Source organism: Cupressus sempervirens, chromosome 1 (genome assembly GCF_028749045.1).
Source record: "Cupressus sempervirens isolate cs-2001-9-10 chromosome 1, ASM2874904v1, whole genome shotgun sequence".
Lineage (NCBI taxonomy): Eukaryota > Viridiplantae > Streptophyta > Pinopsida > Cupressales > Cupressaceae > Cupressus > Cupressus sempervirens.
Window position 1 is genome coordinate 471981105 of NC_143118.1, and position 8436 is coordinate 471989540.

The window sequence follows — 8436 nt, forward strand, 5'->3', positions numbered from 1 at the left end:
TCTACTATTTCCATAATTAAATCTTTTGTATTCAAAGAAAATCTTTTGTATTCAAAGAAAATGCTCTTATCTTCTGTATGTGATTGAGAGCATTGACTATCTAGATTTAGATTTAGTGTGTTGTAGTTATGAAAAATGAATTGATTGAGAACTAATATAAACTTTATTTGGTTTTAAAACTAATTTCATTTTCAAAATTTATCTGGATTATTAGTGAGACATTTGATTTTGTTCAAGAAAATGTTAGAAATTTCTATTTACAAGACTTATATTTTTAGTATGCGTCATTATGCATGTGTACTATTTGTTTGTAATTATAATAAAATCAAAAGAAATTAAAGTTAGTTTTACCTTTCTAAGATTCTTTGGATGATTCACCTTTTTATTTTTCTAGGTAAACAATTTGCTTCAATAAGAAAGCTATTTTGTAGATCAACAACATTTTATTCTAGCAATCAACAATCATGTTCTTTCAAAAGAATTTTTTCTTAGTAACCTTAAGAATATGGTTTTTTTTTTTCTCTTCAATCTACAACTTCGCAGTAAGAACCACTTCTATATCTTCTTAATTTTCACTCTTTCGAGAAATCACATCTTTCTTTTCTTTTAAAAAAAAAATATTATAAGGGTTTCTTTATGTTTATTTTAAAGTCAATTTTAGACTTATAAATTTTGGATAATCTAATTTCTTGTGGTATATATGAAGAAACAATATCCATGAAAAGTGTTTCTTCATTTCCTTCTAAAATGTTTGACAAATTATCCCAAACAAACTTAGCATCATCATATTCTATAACCTTAACAAGTATACAAATAGTAAGCCTATAGAAAATAGAAAAAACCATTTGATGTATTTGCATAGCTTTCATATGTCTTGTTTCCATCAATAGTATAAGGAAATGGTGTACTAGTGTAAGAAATATGTGTGCATGTCACACTTCATATCCTAAGGACTTTAAATGGTGTTTCATTCTTAATTTACTAATTACATATCTATTGGCACACAAAAAAAGATGCCCTAAAACCAAATAGACATTCTCGACCAATCATAGAGTGTACTCCCTAACCAAGAAACCCTAAAAGAAAGAGTGCATCTCTAATACCAATTTTTGGAGTGAAATTTTATTTATTGCAGGGAGGGTGACTCAATTGTAGAACAAATCAAATTTGCATTTAATTTCAATTTTTGAAAACTTGAAGTAATGTGTGATTAAAGTGGAAAATATAATCGCATATATAAGACACAAATAATGATACAAGCTTTTTCGTAAGTAGAAACCCTCTAAGTTATTAAAAACTCTTGACTTTCCTTACTAAATTATGTGAAATATCATCAATATAATGGTTCACTAGTTGAACATATGTCTCACTAACTATTCTATCTTATTGACAGTCTTTTCAATGTCTTACTAGATTTTTCTCACTATGCAAACTCTAATTTATGTAATCACCTAAAAATTGTTGCTGACATTATTAGCCCCCTTCTTAGCATTTTGGCTAAAATATTTAATCATTTACCTAGGCCAAATTGTTGAAAATCAATTTATTTGATTTTAGCTTATAGTTTGACTATAATATCCTAAGTCCATATTTGATTAAAAGAAGATGTCTCCTATTAATTAAATAAAAGACCCCATTCTTCCAACCCACTCTAATGTGCACATATAAAGTCATTTTCCCATTTACAATTTTTTTTTTTAAAAAGACTTCATCTCATGTGAAAAGTCAACTCATTTCTATTGGTGGAAATGATCTTGCACATAAATCATGTCAAAAGACAACCCCCACACTTGATCACTCATTTCTTAATCTTGATCTCAACCATCTGTATACCTTTAAAAGGGAGAGCTCTCTCCTTCTCTAAGGATCCCATTTTTTGAGTTATTGTTATGTTACAAGTTTACTTATAGGTTTTCTTGGAGCATTTTGTGGAGAACTTCTATTTCCAATCCCATTCTTTGCATATTCTTACTAGTTTAGTTCATTGGCATTAGCTTAATTTCCTTCTTGCAATAATATAGCTCACTTAGCTTAATTAACATGGTTGCAACACTCTCATATGCTTAGCTTAGTTGTTTTCTTGCACCTCATTCTAGTATAGTAGCATTTGCATTGCATATCTTGAGAGTTCTTTGTCACTAGCATTTTTCTCTTGTCTAACGAATCTCACATTTCATGGTTAACTAGCAAGGGTTGCATTCCTAATATTCAATTGAGAGTCATCTTATTGCTTGTATTGTATGCCTTTTGCACTCCATGACTAGGGAGCTCTAAGCCACAATTCAAGCTTTCCAATCTATGGAATACCTTGGATAGAATGGTTTAAAGAAGTGCACTTTCTTAGTGTACATTCTTGGCGACCACCGTGGGGCAGGTTGTCTAGGTTTTGCCTCTTTATTTGCTTTTTTTTCTTGCATTTTTGCTGCTTGTTTTTGTACTTTTTTTCTCTATAGAGGAAATTATTGTGTGATACTTTATCAATATCATACTATAATTTATCAGCACTACAATGTGATACTTTACTGATTAAAGTATCGCATGACTATTCAAAAAACTATCCCACTGGTATTATGAAGTCTATCACATGCGTATACTGAGAAGTATCGCATAGAGGAAACATATCGCCTTTGTATTCTAAAAATTATCATATGATACTCTGTCAGCAAAAAAAATCACCGTTTCTAGAACTGACTGTTATTTGGATTTTTTTGATTAATTTTGAGTCTTTAGCATTCTATTTTCAGATTTCTCAAGATTATTCATTGTCTAACAGAGGTCTTCTGCATGTTTTTATCTCATTTTTGGACTAACCCTTTGATGAACTAACACACTATTTTATAGTTTTTCTCTAAAATCGCTTGTAAATTGTTACAAAAGAACACATGTCAAAGACCTTTTGCTAAGAGACTACTAACTCTTGTTTGTAGGGATGCCTAAAATGAAAAAAGAAAAAAAAAACCAAGTGTTCTTGTATTTCTTTCATTTTATGCATGGTAACATACTAGTTCATTTTTGCATAGGCACATAATTACTTGCTTAACTATGGCTTGTCACTTGGTAGGAGAGTATGCTCTTCACCTCTAGGTGAATCAAAAATCTTGACCCATTTGATATGCCAAGGTGGAGTAAGGGATGCATGAAATTGGTTGGCATGTCTTGAGGAAGCATTAGGAGCTTAGATTACATTGGTACAAACCCTTGTAGCCTTGGTTCTTTGTGTTATTCATCTTTGTTTAGTGTAGAATCCTTTAGCAAGCCTTCTCTTGAGAGATCAAGAGGAACAACCCAAGTGGGGATAAGAGAACCCAAATCTTCCAACCCACTATAAACTCAGGGTTATCAATGACACAAAACCTTGGTAGACATAGTACTTGTCTTAATCTAGTGGAAGTACTTGTGAGATTGTGACCATGAGGAAATCACTAGGTGAGAATATTTAAGGTATTCTTGTGGTCATGAGGTTTGTTACTTACTGCAAGGTAAGGTGTCATGTATTGGGAGAAAGAGGAGTGTTATGAACGGAAGCCCTTTCTAAACACTATAGGATAGAAGCTACCTCATTTATCCTCTCAACATCTTGGTACAAGGACCAATCCTAGTGTACTATCTGGATCACCCCAAGATTTTACACTCACCATTTGTGTCCCCTTGGTTATGCCAATGACACCTCCATGACAAAGCCAATATCTATTGTGGGCAAACACTTTGTGTGAGGTGAAGGGACATCAAGTGTTGGCCAAGGTGTTGAGTAATGAATCATGAGCTTAGGTAGGTTTTCTTGGAATGTGTCTTTGAATGTGAAAAGAATTATGTAAACATTCTAAAACATCAAGCATGGTGTTAAGACTTGTAGGATCTTTCTTTTGATATCCCAATTGCTTGTGTTGGAAATGTTTCTTTGTCCCTTGTCTAATTGTTTGAGACATGTTCATTGCCCTTATAGTTTTCAAACCATGGCGTTTTCTACTACAAATTGAAGTGCTCTACAACCAATACTCCATTTTGGTTTGAGACGTTCAAGAAATCAAACTAAAATGTAGGTTTTTCAATCTTTAAGTTGCATTTTACATAGTTCATTGGCCCTTTATCGCACGACCTACTAAGAAATATCATGCGATATTTTGCACTTGCTAAAGTATTGCACGTAATTTAGAAACTCTATCTCATCGTAGTTATAAGTTCTATCACATTTCTTTATGAAAACTATTGCATCAATCAAAAATATTGCTTGACTATATCATATGATAATTATTATTGATTTTGTATCACTTGTCTTATTGAGAAGTATCACCCAACCTCTTCTACTTGTAGAATTAAGCCACAATTGTGTCATAGCTGATTTAGGGGTTTTTTTGCTACATCATATCCAAGTCTTGTTCAAAATATTCATGTTTGGTGTTGTTCTAAGTTGAAGATACATGTCTAGTATGTTAGATATGAGCTAAAATGTCACTAATGATCACTTGCCAAAATTTAGTTACCTTTCTATTCTAGCTATTTACTAACAATCTTCTTGCTCAACATTTTGGCTTGAGTTGTTAGTGGTGTAAGTTCTTGAGCACTCTTGAAAAGCCACTTGCTTATTTTATCTTTGACAAGTGATCATTCTAGACCATATACATACTCTAAATCTGAAAATCTTTATAAAACATATCCTTACATGTCAATTGTGAGTAGGCTCCCAGTCAGTCAAGGAAGTCATCCTTCATTCACCTTTGAATAATTGACAACTCTAGCTAGGCGTCCTCATAGGCGAGCATGTGAGGAAGAACATGTTCCTAACCCACAAGTAGAGGCTAACACTTGGCACAATCTACTCTAAAACTTTGACAACCCTTTCGATACTCCCTTTGATAATCCTAGGGCTAACAACAATGTTTCACTCACCATGCATCCTGAAGAGAGGAATTACCAACTAGAACAACTCTTTTTGCAAAAAGAAGAACAAGTGCACTTAGAAAAAGAGAGACTACAAGAGGCTATATGCATGGCATCTAGGGAGAGATCTTACCATCAAGCTAATACTGATGCTCATACACATAGCATTGAGAATATACATGCACATGGTTATTATAGTAATCCTTTTGATAGAAATCATGCTGGTGGCAAAGATGGAAACAACAAGCCACCTAGATCTCTAAGAATAAATGCAGGAGCATGTCCAACACCACCTAGACACTTACAATCACATCATGAAAGTAAGGTAACTGATGAAATCAATAGTGAAGACCTTATATGATTTCAACAAGATGAAGTTTCCCAAAGGTTGATGCTAAAAACCTTAGAACAAAATAGTGACCGATATTTCCAGTATATGACTTCTAAAGGATGAAAACTCCCTCATGACTTTGATGTGCAAAGGATTATTCAAAAGAGAGAACCCACTAAGGCTAAATTTTGAGAGAAGATACGCGAGAACTCAAAAATCAACTTGTTCAATTACAAGTATCCAAAGAACAACCTAGACTTCTTTTGTAGAATCTATATGTGCTCTTCCACTCGATAGCAGTCTCTACATGGTCCCATTTCCTAGGGATATAGAGGTTTCCAAATACACAAAAATATGATGGAAATGGTGATCCTCATGATCATGTTTGACACTTCTATTCTCTTAGCGTGAATTTTATGCACAAAGACACTTATCTTATGAGGTTATTTCCTAGGAGCTTGAGGGGCCAAGTTATGGAATGGTTCACAAAATTGTCAACCCCCTCAAGTCATTTTATGAGCTTGCACAATGATTCATTCAACAATATTCTTACAATATTCAACATCCTATTACTATGCTAGACTTGTGCAATATTAAACAAAAACAAGGTGAGCTCTTTTCTACACTGGAGTCCATTTCAATGGTTTGATTCTAGGAAAGAAACTTGTTAGAGCAAGATATTATTGGCACACTATGAAATAAGATGCATATGATTTTACCAAGACACACCATAAGTGCTAGATACATAGTAATCTAATCCATGCACCAACATAAGAACTTTAGCCAATTATCTCTCCATGGCCCTTTTCACAATGGGCATTTGATCTCATTGGAGCTATTTCTCCTCCTTCCTCTAATGGCCATAAGTTCATTATCAGGGTAACTAAATATTTTACCAAGTGGGTTGTTCCCTTTCTGGAAAGAAGATTTCAAGATTCATCCTAAATTATATCATATTTTGTTATGGAGTCCCCCTAGCTATTATCTCTAATCATAGTAGTTCTTCCAAAATAAAGATGTCAATAAGCTCCATGAGAAGTATAACATCTACCATGCATATTGCAGTATTTACCATCCACAAGGAAATGCCCTAGCAGAAGCAACTAATACCATTGTCAAAATCCTCCAAAAGATTGCTAATGATTCTGGTTGAGACTAGCATTTGCAACTAAATCCAGCTCTTTGGGCCTATAGAACAAGTGTGTATGCTCCCATTGGTGCTGCATCATACTCTTTATTCTATGGCACTGATGCCACCCTTCCCATTGAAATTAAAATTCCATCATTGAGAGTATCCTTACAAGATGTTATTGTTGATGAAAACTATAGAGTCTCCAAATGACATGAACTTAAAATTCTTGATGAGTAGAGGCAAGCTTTATGAGAAGTTATAAAAATAAAGTATGAGGTCATCATTTTGAGGTCAGTGACTTGGTACTAAAGATGAACTACAAGACCCAACAACATAGAGAGAAACTAGGAAAATTTGAACCAAATTGGGAAGGGCCCTATGTCATCACTACAACATTTGGGTCTAGAGTATATTGGCTTGCAACACCAAAGAGTGAACCATTACTTGTCTCCATCAACAACATGCACCTTCAAAATTACTATACGTGATTCATCAACAACATCTATGAATTTTGTCTAAAAGTCCTTAAAAAAAAAAAAAGTAGCAAAACGTCCTAAAAAAAGAAAAAAAAGAGTGAAAATAGTAATTAAAAATTGGATGCATTGGTGAAAACCTAGAAAATAGGCATCTCGGCATGAACATTTGAGTCAAGAGAAAAAAATTATCCAATAGTGAAAACGTGACAAACAAGCACTTTGGAAAAGTACCATAGTGAAAACTTGGCAAACAAATGCCATGTGTAATCAGTTGTTGCTCCCACATCTATTGAGATTCCATCTAGTTTCTCCCCCTTGTCATTTCCTGATCACATCCATCATATTGTAACACATCCCTTATTCTTGATCATGGCCCATGAACTGGTTGATATCCATTGTTATCTTACCTAAGCATCATCAATCTATACATAATCTATCTTTGACCTTTGTACATAGTTTGTGTCTTGTCTGGGGGCATATTACCTACATAGTGTATGAGTTTGAACTTGAACTAGGGGCACATCCCTAGGCACATGTCATCCATTAGACTTATATCTTATCAAAATGGATCTAACACTTGCGAATCCTTTATGATTCTGAAAAAATCCTAAAAATTCAAATAGGATCCTTAAAAAAATCCTAAAAATTCAAATATGTGTTGAAAGAGGAAAATTGTTGAAAATAGATTGATATAAATATGATAAATGTGTTTCAATCATTATTTTTTCATTGTTTTCAATCCTACTATTTTGCTAGTAAGACAACTGCTTATATGATTTAAGTACTATCACTTATTTGATTGATGAAGAGGATTTGATCAAATGATGTAACAATAGCACCTGGAGGAAAGGTTAAGTTATGATATGAGAAAGAAGTACATGGATTAGCTAAGATAGTGATATCATAGTGCATTGATAATCTACTTAAGGTTGCAAAGGTTGGTTACACTAAGCAAGGTTAGAAGAACAAATTAAACAAATTTTGTCTACCAAGCTTGAACAAATGAATAGTAGGTGCTGCAAAAATTTAGTGCAAGCCAATCAAAAAATTAGTTGGAGTTGGGTAAAGCTTCATTTTAGTGTATGCTAAGAAAAATAGTTGATGCCTAGTAAAGTTTAGTTGATACCAAGCACCAGTAAACTTTAGTTCATGCCGAGTGATTCCTTAGAGAATGTCAAGAAATGCATTATGTGTCAAGCATTAGAAGAAAGTTAATGTCAAGTGTCAACATTATTAAAAATATTGTGAATTTGATGGATCTCAGCCAACAAGTTTGTTTTCTTAGATTGTGTGAACCAAGTGGAAGATAAGATTGACGAGCTGGTTGCACAAAATTTATGGTAAACCATTTTGAGGTGAATTCAAAGAGGATTGAAGGGAAGTTTCTAGAAATGAAATGGAATTAAGAGTAGATTCATTGAATCCTACCTAATCTATTCTAACCCTAAGTTGGATGATGGAGAATGAATGGAAAAAATATCTTAATTCTCTACTTATAGGGATGGCTAGTCAAAAGCAAGGTTTTTCATGTGCAAGAATCTAAGGAAGACAAGGAGTCCAGGGTATTGCTTCTTCAAGTGACCTAAGTGAAGAGTTTGCATTGGTAAGCTAAGAAGGCT